We start from the raw sequence: 15,700 nt of genomic DNA, 5'->3' as shown, positions 1-15,700 counted from the left end.
GTTAATTTCACATATACAGACAGTGCTTCAGCTCTGTGTGTATATATTCTTTCTTTATTCTTTGCCACTCTAAGTTATAACAAGATGTTGAATATGGTTCCCTGTGCTGTACAGTAAGTCCTTGTTGCTTGTCTATTTTATATACAGTGGTTTGTATCTGTTAATCCGACTCCTAATTTATGTCCCTCCTTCCCCTTTGGTAACCGTAAGTCTGTTTCCTATCACTGTGAGTCTGTATCTGTTTTGTAAATAAGTTCATTTGTCAGAATATTTTTATAGTTTTATTCATTAATTATTCAAGGGGAAAAAACTACCTTTATCAAGGAATTATAAAAGACAATAAACTTCTAAATACTCTTTAGGAAGAAATAATTATATTGAAAAGAATAACAAAGCTATAGTAAAATATGGGTATCATTGAAAAGAGCCTAGAAAACTATATTGGTAAATTAATATTTTCCAGAATAATGAAGCATGAGTGAGGTTTGTGGCAAAGGGGACAATTTTATGGAATGTATTTTTCACAGTCTTAGTAATAAATTTGTGTACTCTCAGTGTCCTAAGTGTTAATGGTAACTTTACTAATTAAAATTGATAACAAAAAAGGCTACACATTAAAATCATGGACCACAGCTGCTATAGCGCTGAAAATGAGGTTTAGAAACAATGCTGAAAATAATAACCAATGCTGTCATATTGTAAAGGAGACATAACTAAAGACACACTTGCAATAAAAAAAAATGAGATCATCATAGTAAAGAATGAGATTTTTAAAAACTGTAGTGCTTTGAAAGAAGGAGATGGTCTTCCTCTGTTTTGAAACTGATTCCTTGGAAGAATTGAATAACATCTCACTGGATACCATTGTGAGAGTGAATAACTATAACTTACCTTCCACTTGCAAACTTTAGAGACTTCTTCAGCCAGGAGAGGAGTGTGACGTTACTGGGAGCTTTCACTGTGAACTGGACTCAGACTGGAACTCCATGAATTTCCATAATTTGTACCTTGCTTTTGTTCAGAACTGGAAAGTACTCTGATAAGCATCCTGATTGAAAATGAAGTCGATTTTAAGAGGCAAGGGCATTTTTGCCTTTGGTTGGGGGCCTCGTAACTTGATTTTCCATAACTTAATTTTCCATAACTGAACATCTGCAAAATCCCACCAGGTTGAAATAATAAAATGTATTTGTGATGGATTACCATCGGTGAGTTAATATACCAATGAATGATTAATTTAAGAACGCACAGACCAAATCCTTAACTCCTTTACAGAGAAGGCAGCAGCTTCCTGCATGCAGTTGCACTGCATTGCTGTGTGCATGCTCCAGGTCTGGCTCGAGTAAGGCTGCCACGGGCTATCACTTTTGGAAGAACCTCAGAGATTCCTTTTAAGATGATGTGATTCTGGGCAATATGTTCTTCTCTCTTCCCCAATCTTTATGCTGGAAAACTGAGCTCAAAACCAGGAAGAGGTCAACAGAGCTCCTGGTTTGACCCAATACTGTGATATAAAGGCTCCCCACCCCTGCTCTGAGTCCAGTCAGTGGCGGAGTGAATGCATGTTGTAAGGGGCCAACGCTCGAGAGCCTGCCTCTGTTGACTGTAGGGAGAATTGACTATGCTGGTGCTCAGGCAAAATATTGATTGAGAAATACTGTAAACCCTGCCTTCATGGTTGAGATAAAAGGGGTTTTGGTCTGAGGGAGCCCCCATCTTGGTGTTCAGGATGTATGAATCTAACAATGTGTGATTTCACTCTGTGAGAACTCCGCTGATTTTATGAGTCCACAAAAATGAAATGAGATTCATCTTGTGTTGATTTAGTTGCCTGCAGGATGCCCCTGACCTCAAGCCATGCCACCTGCTCACTATTCTAGGGAGCTTACCCATTTCTTTGTTACCCACCATTTCGTATCCAAAATACACCCCTCCTTCGGTTCTCACGATGAAATGACACATCCTTTACAAAGATGCAAAAACTATTTTTCTTTGCTCTTCCGTTAAAAACCGTGTTGTGCTACTTGGTGGCAATTTATTTTCCTACTATTTGCAAGAAATTTTAAGAAACTGACACAATTAATCACTTGGGGTGAGAAGGGTGGTCCCTGGAGCAGAGGGGCGTGTTGAATCCCAGCTCAGTAACTTATCCACGTGTATTCCTGGCAAATTAGTTACTTTCTTTAAAGCCTCAGTTTTTGGGGTTTTTTTTATTTGAAAACCATGAGGCTAACAATAGTACCTAGGTCACAAGCTTCTGAAAGTTAAATGTTCCAATATATGTAAAACAAATAGATGTTCTGACAAAACAGAGATCTGCTGTCGTGGCTGTGGTCATTTTCATTAACAATTGCTCACAATCACTGTCTAAATTAAATTCAAATTATCATCAGTAAACAACCTATTTGCATAATTAAAAAGTTGAAAATGGGATGTTTATCTAGAATGTATAAAAATACATACTTAAAATTCAAAAGTGCTAAACGTATAAAAGTCCACGTGAATCATTCTATTAAAAAAAAAATCCCGAAGCGTTTCACTACCCTTTTACCTCTGATTCATATATTGTAAAGCTGACTTTTTTCACACTCTGGGCAGGCCACATGCCGCTCCTTTCATCTTAGCGGTTTCACACCATTATGTTTCATTACACACTAAGATGTGTCAAATAGGAGAACACTTCACTGACTTGCTGATGAAAATTTAACGTGTCATTTATATACCTATTTCCAGCTTTTAAAATGGTTTCCCCGGCTGAAATAACATGGTAAATAAATGTGATGCCGCTATGAGCTTTGAAGTTTTAAAAAGAAAAAAAAAAAAAGGAACAGAGTGGCTATTCAAAACTATTATTGATGCTTGCAAGCCGTATGTCTTAATCTGCAGAAGGTGTGGCTGTGGGCAGCTGTCTAGCCCGAGTGCTGTGAAGGACATGGGGAAAAAAATGTCTGGCTCAAAATTTTCAACTTATGGACTTGCAATTACACCGTGTTTTGGTTTTCTGGAACTCCACGTGAAGATTCAAATTTCAGTGAGTTAGATAAAATTTTCCTTTTCAACCAAATAAGCTTATTGGTTGGCAACTGAGCAATATTTAATAGAAAAAGATATTCGAATTAGGTAGAGGTGAGACTCAGGAAAGTCCGAGGGGAAAAAAAGTGGAAGAAAAAAGTAAGGAAAGAAATAGTAAATGTTGCTATAGCCCATCTTAATATTTTCTACAATAAGAAAGTAATTAGGTACTTTGTTATTCAATTTTGGCTGTTGTTACCAAGATTAACCAAAATCTGTCATTCAAGCAATTGTTTTTTGTAAACTCCCTTGGAGGGGAGCTTTGGGGGGAGCATCCCCAATATCAGTCTGACACTGGGGAATATCAGTCTGATACAGTTGTTTTGAATATTGAAAATTATCAAAGAGACTCAGTTTTTTAATATCAGCTATAACAATTCCGTACGCATAATTCTCCTACCTCCAAACCTGGCCTCAACGAGCACACGTGTTTGTTGATGTTTTAGAGGAAATAAAATGCCATGGACGCAGTATGGCAAGTTTTTAGCACACGTTTTGTTGTATCTTTTCACCAGGCTGCAGATTGGCCCCTGTACTGAAAAGCTGGAGAGCATGTGTCTGCAGAAGAAGCTGTTCCTGACAGCAGGGGTCTGGATAAACACCCCGGCTCCCTTGCCTTTGGCTGGGATAACTCCGAGTCATGCTTTACACACAGGTGAGTCAGGGCTCGTTAGTTTCCTACCCCTGTAACTTTTAGATAATGGACATTTTACGGTAATCCAGCCCCCTCCATCTCATGCCCATCCTGTGCTTCGGAGAATTACTGCCAAATGCGCTACTTGCAAACCCACCTCCTTGCTTCACGGTTTGCTTTGGGGGAACACAGATATCACACCTATCCTTATTTCTAGGTCAGAACACCAGGGATGGAATTTCCAAAAGAATAAGTGTTAGCGTTATTTTAAATTAAAAAAAGAGAGAGCAATTATTCTGTAGTCATGATTGTTTTAGGATGTACTTCATGGAAGAGCAGGAATGTCTGAAGATCTGTGAGTGTCGGTCGGTAGGAGCAAAGCTTGGAGGCTGAGATACTGAAAAGGGTCTAAGTGATTTTCTGTTCCTGCGTTTTCAGCTCTCATTCTAAGGTGAACAGAGAAACCACCTCAAACTTGACAGTCCTTGATCCTGTTACAGGCGACTGTGGATGTGTTCACAGAGCAAACTCATGGATTTTAATGACTATTCCTAAAGTACAGTCAGCTTTTTTTTAACATTTCTTTTTAATAGGTGTAATTGAGAGTTTCTCGAACTTGAGAAATTATAAACTTCTGAGACTCTCATTGTAGACTTCCAGGCCTGTACGAGCACCAATGTGAGGAACATGGCATGAAAAATTTAAAAGCTTCCCTATAAATGATGATGACCAAACATCATAAAATCTAAAAGCAAATAGAGGCAATGCAAGTGAAGTACTGACCACTTACGTATACTGTGGTAATACAAATTATTTAGAGTATGCTCAAATTACTATTGAAATGCAAATCCTCATTTAAAACATCTTAGAAATTGCTTTATGCAACGACATATCTGTCAGCTACCAGAGTTCTTTATTTATATCTTGGGTTAAGACACACTGAATTAAGGTGTTGTTTTCAAAATGCTGAATAGTCAATCCCCGTTGTTCAAATAGACTTTATTCATTGTGCAGGAGTGGTGTTCCTTTAGAAGATGCTAGATTAGGCAGGGAAGGAAGGTGCTTCCTTCAAAAGTCTCTCCTAGTGTTTGGGTTAGGTCTTCCCCTGGACGAGTTCTTGATACTGACTCATTGAAAAGAGAAACGATCATTTAGTTAACTAAGTACTTATGGGAAGTGTTTAATTTGAACTCCCAGAACATTTCAATTATGGATATTGCCATCTGTGATCATGAGAGTCTAATTATTAACTATTAAAAGAACACCATAAAATTCTATCTCCTTCTTTACGCATACTTGGGCTACCTGAGTGGCCCAAGGAACTCTCTGGGAAAACGCATTTGCACAGAACTAGTCATTCTAACTAGTAAGACTCTGTGTCCTAAACTCAGGGCCTGATGACAAGTAGGCCTGACAAAGAAGAAACCATAAAAGGAAAGGAAAACCTTATACCATCCCCAGTGGGTGAAACCTTCTCATATTCAAAATTAATCTTGAACTAATAAGATGAGGTAAGCTGAAATGTTCAATTCCAACTTTAACAATGTCTAGAAGAACTGTAAAGTGTTTGCATTTACTAGAATTTGTACTACAGGACACCGAAATATCTTACAAAAAAGGAATCTTAGAAGCCTTAGTTGTCTTTTTGTTGTTGTTGTTCAGTGAAATAAATGGAACCTTGTCTTCTTACAATGATTAAAAGCAGAATGCTTTATCACTTTGTAGGCAGACATATGTAGAGGCTGGTCGCTGGATGAAGTCAATGGCTACGGAAGATTAATTCTCTGCTGTGGGGTTGCTGATTTCCAGCTGGTAAAGAGATAACTATGTAACATCATGATGAGGCCACCACACCCAGAAGGAATTTTCCATTGTGGACACACTCGAAATCTGTATTTATGGATCCAAGAGAATAGTTGAATTAACAGGAAGAACTCTCTCTGCATGGTTAAACAAGTCGTTTTCCTTTTAGAGGATGAGTTACAAATCATGGGCACATAGAACTGTTTTGATTTCCTGTTAGTATCTTGAAACAGTTAAGCCAGTTTCATCAATGCTCTCTTAGGGTTGAATCTTACCTCTCTTGAAGTCTTTGTTAAGCGATGAAGAGAGCCATTTCTTGCATGTCCTTCAGCGAGGACAGCCCAACCTGCACCTGTATTTATCAGGCCGTTTAAATAATTCACTGAGTGACTAATTATGTCCTTGGTCATCACTTACTTTCTACTTCCTCCCTTCTCAGAGGAGCCCTTGTTCATAGAGAGAGAAAGCAAGAATATGTTTTGCTTACCCATTTCTATTTATTTTCTCCAATTTAATTTTCTCCGTGTATTCGCACACAAATTGATACTACCCTCCTTAACCTTTCCCTTTATAAGATAGTTCTCCTGACCAGAAGTGTTCAACTCTTTACTGAGTACAGGATAAAATACCTTAACTCTTATTTGTCGCTTTCTAAATCCTGGCTTCAAATTACCTTTCCATCTCATCTCTCTACCACTTTCGAATACACCCTCTAAAATCCTCTTTCTCTCATAAAAACAATTATTATTCTTGACACCAGAAAAAAATAAGTGTTTGTGAAATGCAAGTTTGGATCCTCTCCTGCCTTATCATGCCACCCCTCAAGATTTCAAGATTTAACAAAAATCCCTCTTTATAGTGGAATTTCACTGCTATCTCCAGTGCATATTGAGCCCTTATACTTCTGAAATCATATAGAATTCAAAAATTCATCTTGGCATTTACATTTTCCTAAATGCTCGTAATAACTCTGCTATCTTCCTCACGAATGATAAATTTAAATCAGAGATCATGTCATGTACACATTTTCATCGTGTTCCTCTCTAAAGAAAGGAAACTTACCTTCAGCTAGAGGTTAGAGCACAGGTGTTGGGTTGAGGCAGAAATTAAGCACGTTTGTATTTTAGCTCCATCACTTAGCGGTTCTTGGGGGGCACAACATTCGGGCAAAATTATAAGTGTTTATAATGTTTATCTGTCCCATATGATTAATACCAAATGGGGCTTTGTGAAGGATCAGTGATACAAGGCAAAGCAAGTGCTTAGCTTAGCACTGTGTCCATCATAAACACTCAGCATTTAGCTCTGTTGTTTGACAGATTGAGTATCATAAAAGCTATCCCTGCCGTATAACAAATTATCCCAAAATTTAGCATCTTAAAACAACAAATAATTATTATCTCACGTAGTTTTTGAAGATCAGGGATACAAAAGCGGCTTAGACTCCATCTCAAGGTCTCTCACTTGTCACTGTCAAGATGTTGGTCAGGGCTGAAGTCATCTAAAATCCTGACTTGGGTCAGAGGACCAGCTTCCAAGATGGTGCACTCATGTGTCTGTTGGCAGGAGGGCTTCAGTTGTTTGCTGGCTCTTGGAAGAAGGCTTAGTCCCTCTTATGACACTCTCCATAGGGTTGCTTCCCCAAGACCAGACAATCCAAAAAGAGAAAGACAGAATCCATACATCCTTTTTTTGACTTCTTTCTACAACTTTATGCTCTGTCGTATTGGCCGTATCTTATTGATTGCAAACATCGGTCCTATTCAGTGTCAGAGGGAGTTACGCAAAGGGTACGAAGGCAAGATTCACTGAGACCATGTTGCAGGCTGGCTTTCCATGCATTTAAGCCTAGGTTATTCAGCTGTTCTTGGCTGTTCTTTATTCTTTACCAACGGCCTGTTCACAGTTTCAGTTTGTGTTAGATCCCACATTCTAAAGATGTTGTTATACCCTAAAGTCACACTGTAACTTCATTCTGTGAAATTAGAGGTGGCTTAATTCAAAGCATACAAAGCCAGGCTTTAGATTGCATTTTAATATATTTCAGTTCATATGTTTTCAACACTTGGTCCAAAACACTGTTGGGGCCTTTCAATACTAGAGTTGACAATTTAAAAAAAAACTTATCTTTTAATCAGATGTGACCAGTAAACATAAAGATTACAAAATGAAATAAATACCATGAGAGTAATTAACGTAATAGGGCTTAAAATAAAGGCAAATTCTCTCCAACTGTAGTCTCTGGAAAGGACTCCAAGGTCCAGGTCACATCAGGTTTTGGGGAATTATGAGAGAGAGAGATGGTGAACTAGAAGTCGGAATGGCTGTTTCCCCTACAAACAGCGAACACACGTATAAGATGACACACATACACTTACAATGAGAAAGACAAATTGTTGAAAATTTATTGAATGGTCAAAATTATATGACTGTTCAAATTTGCCTGGAGCACTAAATAATTTACAATCTATATATCTACCAATAATTGCATCCAATAAGTCTATGCAAATCCAAGACAGAAAAAACCAGAAAACACCTACTTATTGAAACAGATCTCGAAGTTCAAACTCTATAGACATTGATGAGGCAGTGATATATGTGTTTGGTTATAGGTAAAATATAAAGAATAATAACTTTGAAATATTTAATGGTTTCAGATTATACTTGAATAAAATGCCCAATTTTATTGGCAAATATACTTTTATGATTAATAATTTTATACATCATTATATTATTAAAGCAAAACTGAAACTGAATCCAAGTTGAAGTTGCAAATTCTATTCACTATAGTTTTGTTTCTGAATGTGACCTAAGTCTTCAAATTTTGGCATTATAAAGTCATGGTGGGCTATTGATTATATTCTGTAAAATTTGCTTAAAAGTTTAGAGTATATATATGTATGTATATACACATATACTTAATTATACAGGCAACACATATATAAGTGGGTAAAATATCCCTGACTCGGAACGAAATAAATATTTTAAAGAGCAAAATAGCGTAATTCATTTACATGAATAGGTTTGATGATTAAGGCTTGTAACCTCTACCAAGTGTCTATGGCAAAAGTCCATCATTTGAGCGTCTAGCAAGTAAAAAGTACTTGATAAATGTGGGTCAAAAAATGAAAAAGTGAATGAATGAATGCAAACAAATTGTGAAAAATTCGCAAAAGGCAAAAGCATACTTTAAAACGACTGTACTTCATGGAACAATGAAGTGTTGACTACCTACAAAAATTCACCTGGAATATTTATGTTTGAAATATTCATAATTTCAATCAATATGTTTCCAGCTGATACCCTTTCAACTAACGGTTTCTACTCTGCTTATATATTGAAAATCCAAAACAGGAAGGAATTCCTAGGCAATTTAATCAAATATGTTTAAGACACAGAGAGATATGTGTGGGTATTGGTGACTGAACATATTAATAATGAGAGCTGATGGTTATTTTAATTATTATTAGCCAGTTTTAGGGTAAGATGACTCCAAAACTCGTAAGATATATATTCTTGTTATTCATCCTTTCATAATTTATAATTGGGTCTCTCCTTTTCAGGTGTCCTTTCTTGAAAATATCATTTGCATACGTCATGCCAGTAGAACAAGGGTACTAAGTTGTCACTGCCCCGGGACTAATATGTCCCCTCCCATCTTTGACGGTCAGAGCTGACAAATCACTCTCCATGCGATCACAGTTGTGTCTGAGTGCCCCAACCTCCGGACACCTGAATCCAGGACTACAAGTTGCCTCTAACACCACTGAAAAGTGGAATTCCTAAAGGCCAAGCAGCACGCGTTTGCATCATGTTGTGTTTGCTTCTTGGTTCATGCCACTTGTCAGAAATAAATCCTGTGGCCACCCAAGGCAGACTGCAAGCCCAGAATATGCCTTGCACTTCCACATTGGTGCATTGTATCCACTGTAAAAGACGAGGTCAGTGACTGCAAGGCTGGAAGCGATGTGTGAGCAGAGATCTGTGGACAGACTTTCTTTCCTTCTTTTCTTTTCTTTTCTCTTCTTTTTCTTTCTTTCTTTTTCTTTCTTTCTTTCTTTCTTTCTTTCTTTCTTTCTTTCTTTCTTTCTTTCTTTCTTTTCTTTCTTTCTCTTTCTCTCTTCCTTCCTTCCTTTCCTTCTTTCCTTCCTTCCTTTCTCCTTTCTTTCTTTCTTTCTTTCTTTCTTTCTTTCTTTCTTTCTTTCTTTCTTTCTTTCTTTCTTTCTTTCTTTCTTTCTTTCTTTCTCTCTCATTCTTTCATTTATTTTTTTTTTCTGTTTTGGACACTGTCTCGCCATTTCTCCACTTGAGAAAATAGCCCTGCCACCCTCCTTTCTAATTAAATTAATTAGCCCTTCCTAATAATTAAATTAATTAGTCTTTTTCTAGGTTTTATCTGGCATTCTTAGCCATTGTTTGTAAAACTTCGAAACAGGTTTCCACTTTCCAGCACATATTTTTTAGGAGTTAAATATTCTGCCACTGGATATGGAGGAGAAAAAAAAAACCCCACCACAATTGTCTCCCATTTATAACCACAATAATGTTCACAAGCCTTCATTACTGGAAATATGCTCAAATGATATTCAGAAATTTTCAAAGAGGGAAAGTGGAGAAATTGGGAATAAAACTTTGTTAAAAATATGATAATGTGAGAACAGAAAATGGTTATTAAAAATTCAGAGCTATGGAGATAAAGTTTGCTGAGAGCTCCCAGGAATTAGAGAGCCTCATTATTCGTGCATTAAATGCTGAACTTGAAGAGACCTCATTCATACAGAGATGAAGATTGCCAGCCAAACTTCACGTTCTATAAACACGGATTAACAATTTGCGTTTCTTTCCTGGAACTTCAAATTGCGCCCTACAATTGCAAGCTATAAATTTATGCGAGAGGCTTAATAATCATTTATGCTCACTGAAGTAGCTGTGCAGGGCAGGGCAGCCAGTGGGAAGATCTGGGCTTCTCTGGACAAAGAAGAGGGAGAACCAGCCCCCAAATTTTGGACTGAAAATATTAAGGGCAACATGTCTGATCTCTGAATAAACGTCTATCAAGGGGGTATCAACATATTAACTTTTTCTATACTGTTGTACAGACTTTATAGATTTTAAAAAGCTTTATAAAATAAGAAATTAACAAGATACATTTCCAGAATGTTCTAAACATTTTCGATAGTCATAGAATTTTAATGTAAATGATGGTTATAACTGAAATTTTTTTTCTCCATAAAAAGTACTCCCCAATACCCTCCCTGTTTTTTGCACTACAGATTATCTCCTTATTATCTCTCAGTCGGATTTTTCGTTCCCCTCCCACTATTGAAATAGCTTCTCAACTCCACAGTATCTCCCAACTGTCTCAATTTTCTCCGTAATTATTCTTGGTTAGTTACTTTCATCATTTAAAAGTTGATTAGTTAGCCTCATAACTTGTCAGGCTTCCCGACGTTCTTCAGTACGTTTCCATGGTATTACAATGTGATCGAGTATTTCCTCTTTCTCTAAGCATGATTTCCTTTCCTGCTCTGTTTGCGTTTGTTCTTAACTCATTTGAAAAGAATGCAGCCCTGAAGATTAGTGCCCAGAGACCAGCACTCGAACCTTCATCCTTTTAATCATTCTTGCTTCAAAGTACGTAATCACATCCATGGTTACAAGTTGTATCTCGATTCGAGTTACACCCAAATCTACCTTCTGTGGTTCTAGTTCTGAGTAATCACTCACTTTTTACGTCTTCAGCAAAATGGCATCGTGCATCTCTTATGCAACTGGACTAAACCTGAGTAGTAACCATCCTCCTCTTACACCCCGTTCCTACTGACTGAAAAACAATGTTAATGGTGCCATTGGTCTTTGAGTTAAGCAGACTTAAAACTATGTGCATCTATATTCACTGTTTACTCATATGAAATCCTAAAATCTGAATTCATCCCAATCTCTTGCAGATATTCTCAAATTAGCACTTATTACTTTATACTTCCTTTATTACCAAATAGCAAATAATTACCTAATATCAGATATTCTCACCATCCTATGCCATGCTATAACTGATTTACTTCTAACGCTTCCACATACCTTTTCACTACAAAAGAAAAAATCAAATATCTATAGTAATCTATAGTAATTTTCAAAACTCTTCCACAGAAAGATCTTAGGCAATCTTTCTCATTTTCTCCGTATTGACCTATTTCATCTATTGCTGTGTGTTTGTGTGTTTATTTTAACCATGAGGTGTGCATTGGTTCATGTTGTCCTGTTGATGTTCTCATTGTAAAAAAAAACCCAGACGTTCTACAGAAAACTGGCTAATTACATGGATACTAATTTTCTCCTCACATTAGAGAAAGCAGATGGCTATCATCTTAACCAAGTGATTCAAAGATCATCGATAATGTGTAAAAATGACACCATGACATTCCGATATGTCACTGAGAGGGAAAAGGCATTGCCTGGGGAACAGGACCACCACAGCGTTCAGCTTATATCTAACCATGAGGAACACAGACAAATGCAAACTGAGGGACTTCTAAAAACCAGCAGGCTTGATTTCTTCAAAAATGTCAATATAATACAAGAGAAAAAAAGGAAAAGAAAGAAGAAATAAGTAAAAGTCTCCTAGATCAAGAAAGACAGAAGAGAAACTGAGGGAGTTGCCAAGATGTGGAGTAAGGAGACCCACAGCTCGCCCTCTCCCACAAATACACCGTGAATTACCTCTACAAACCCACTGAATTGCACAGAACGCCTGCTGAACTCTGGCAGAGTGCCTCTCACTTTCAAATACAGGAGGATTCTCACAAAATCCAGTAAGAGAAAAAAAGAAAAAAGAAAAAACTAAATTTGGTGCAGTGCCGGTCCTGCAGGGAGCGAGTGGCATAGGAGGAAAGGCACCCTCACACTGGGACGCCCCCTCTCCAGCCGGGAGGTCAGCAGAGGCAGAAGTGGAGCTTCTGAGGCTCGGAAGAGCAAGTGGCGGCTGCTTGGCGGAGAGAACTAAGAGAAGCAGGCACGGAGGGTCCTGCGATGCCCGGCCCTAGACCCGAGCCGGCAGGGAGGGGCCAGGACTGGCTGCTGGAGATCGGGGAGGAGGCAGGCAGAGGCAGCCTCGGGGCACTGGCGGGCGGGGTGAGCTCTGGCTGGGGGGGGTGTGCAGCACAGAGCAGCCTGGGGCGCCCATAAAAGAGCACCACTGCTGCCGTGCGTGGTGGGGAGCGGCTGACAGCCACGCCGCAGCCGCCGTCTCCGCTTGGCCCCGCTGTTGGCGTGTTCTCGCGAGAAGAGAGGCGGGGCCGGTGGTAGCCATCACTGCTGTGGGGAGATGGGGCCAAAGCAGGATCCACACCCAGCGGCCTTGCAACCACGGGCAGGACTGAGGTTTGTTTACAACCCCAAGCAGGGAGGATGGATGTGCTCTCTCTGGACTCTTTGTGGACCCCGCCTCTGGCACACACGGGCAGTGAGCGGAGTTCTGGCGCGTGGCGGGCTGAGTACGGGCATCTACAGCAGGCCCGGTGCCTTACTGTGCGGTCACACGGAGGCGGGGCTGGTGCGCCGACCCTGTGGCGCCCCACGGGTTCAGGTATGTGACTGCGTGCTCTTCATCATGCATTATGCGTGCATACATACTTGCCTGTCGGTAAGAACGTGCTTTACTGATTATATTTCCACCCATGGTGTTTGAAGGTGGCTGATTCCCTTAAAAATTAACTAATGCTAGATTTTTTTTTAACTTAAATCTAATTGTTTTTACTATGATAAAGTGCCTGGTAAAAAGAATAGACTGCTATTGTTTTCATTTGATTTTTCTGGAATATAAGTTTTAACTGATCATTGAAGAACCACCAACTTCCGGGAGGGGGGGTGAACAAATCATTCAAAGCAAGGGGCAGTCTTGCCCAAGGTCTGGCATTCATGGTATCAAGTGGGATTGAAGGCAACGTGCCTGTTTTATCAAAGACAATGTTCGTGGTCCGGTTTACCGTTCTTTCTCCCAGCAAATGGCTTGACAAATCTAAAGACGTAAGTGACCATTACATTTTTTTCAGATTTATAGTTGTATAATTGACAAAACTGAAGTATATTTGAAGAACACAATATGATGACTTCGTTTATGTGTACATTGTAAAAAGAATTCCTAACCATAGAGCTAACTAAAACATCCGTTACCTGACATATTTCAAGTTTACATTCTGTTGATTACAGCACTTAAAGATATTTTCTTAGCAACTTTAATTTATGCAATACGGTATTATCAACTAGAGTCATCATGTCATTAGGAACTTACACCTTGCTCATAACAGAAAGTCTGTCATTTTAGCTACCTCTCCCTGTTGCTTTCAACACCCACCCTGTGGAAACCGTCTTTCTATTTCCTGTCTCTGTGAGCTATGGGCTCGACTTCTTGACGATTGATTGATTGACTGATTGATTTGATTTGATTCCATATATAAGTGATAACCATGTAGTATTTGTCCTTCTGTCTCTGGCTTATTTCACTTAGAATAAAGCCCAGTGAGTTCATCCATGCAACTCACTGCAAATGCCAGAATTCCCTTTATTTTTAAGGCTGGATAGTATTTATTTATTTATTTATTTATTTACACTTCCTTAAATCCATTCACCTGTTGACGAACTCTTAAGTTGCTTCTTGGCTAAAGTGTATAATGCGGCAGTGGGCATGAGAGTGAATATCTCCATAAGTCAATGATTTTATTTTCTTTAGACATACATGCAGACGTGGGATGCTGCATCGTATGGTAGTTCTATTTTTAATTTCTTTAAAGAAAGTTCATGCTGTTTTCTGTCATGTCTGCACCACCTTACATTCCCAGCAACAGTGTGCAAGGTTCCATTTATTCCGTATCTTCACCAGAATTTGTTATTTGTAGACTGTTTGACGATAGCCATTGTGATGGGTGTGAGATGTGACAGGTATCGTGGTGGTTTTGATTTGCATTTCTCTGATGGTTAGTGATGTTCACCATCCTTTCGTGTGCCTATCTGATACCTGTATGTCTTCAACGTGGTAAGCAATCAGTAAGTGATCACTGTAATTATTTATTAAAATGCATGTATCCTCTACAGGTAGAGAAAATGGCGTACCATTGCTTAAGGTGTCAATTTTTATTTAACAGAATATTTCCTTGTCCTAGATTGTAAGCTCCTGAAGTAGAGGAAGAATTTCTTAAGCATTTTTTTCAGTCTTGGACTAACCAAATGCCTGCCACAGAGTAAATAAATGCCTATTTATTGAAGGAATAAATGATATGAATAAATAATTCACTCAGTTCGCTGTTCGTGCTGAGTACTCTACATGATGATACGTATGGAGAGCAGAGCCAGTTGGTAGACAGATTTCCATAAAAGTCCATCAAAGCTAAGGCGTTAGCACTTGTACCAGATATGCAAATAGGCAAATATCTGCTTTAATTAAGGCTGCTAGAAAAATCTCCCTTTCTTCCCAAATGATCTCTTGGCAGAATGGGATGACTAATGTTTCTTAAATAAAAGATACAGTGTGATGTGTCTCAATGAGATAAGGAAAGAAGAGAGTCACTCTAAATTTTATGTGACTTGAAAGCAGATTTCTTTTCCTAAAGCTCAGCTGGGCAGGTATCTGGAAAAGGAGCATCGGGATATTTGAAGGAGAGTGAGATTTACCGTTTATCAGAAGGAAGGAAGACAGAGGGAGATAACTATGTATTTTGTGCTAGAATCATTCTGTGGATATCCAGAACATTGATACGCGGGATTAAGAAGTGCATGAGAAATTATACCACGTATGAGGACATTGAGGAGGAGACCCCTGGCTTAAACACTGTTCAGTTGTACTGATATCACTGTTGTCCAGTAGAGTTTTCTGTTGCAGCAGAAATGTGCCCTGTCAGCGTTGTACAAGAAGGCAGCACTAGTCACGTGAGCTACCGAGCACTTAAAATGTTGCTAGCGCAATTCGTAAGCTTAATTTTTAATGAAATTAAATGTCCATTAATTCAAATTTAAATTTAAATAATCATCTATGGCTACTGACTACTTATTAGATGGCACAGGTCTAGATTAGTCTTAAATCTTCAGAACTTCAGAACTACGCAAAAGAGAATAATCATTTCTCTCACAAGTTCCCCCACGTTTGGTACCGTTTTACTTTCTCAATACAATGCAGGATCTTCCAGCATCCCATCTTGGCTC

This window comes from Camelus bactrianus, chromosome 28, assembly GCF_048773025.1.
Source record: "Camelus bactrianus isolate YW-2024 breed Bactrian camel chromosome 28, ASM4877302v1, whole genome shotgun sequence".
Classification (NCBI taxonomy): domain Eukaryota; kingdom Metazoa; phylum Chordata; class Mammalia; order Artiodactyla; family Camelidae; genus Camelus; species Camelus bactrianus.
Note: the sequence above shows the minus strand (reverse complement) of the source record.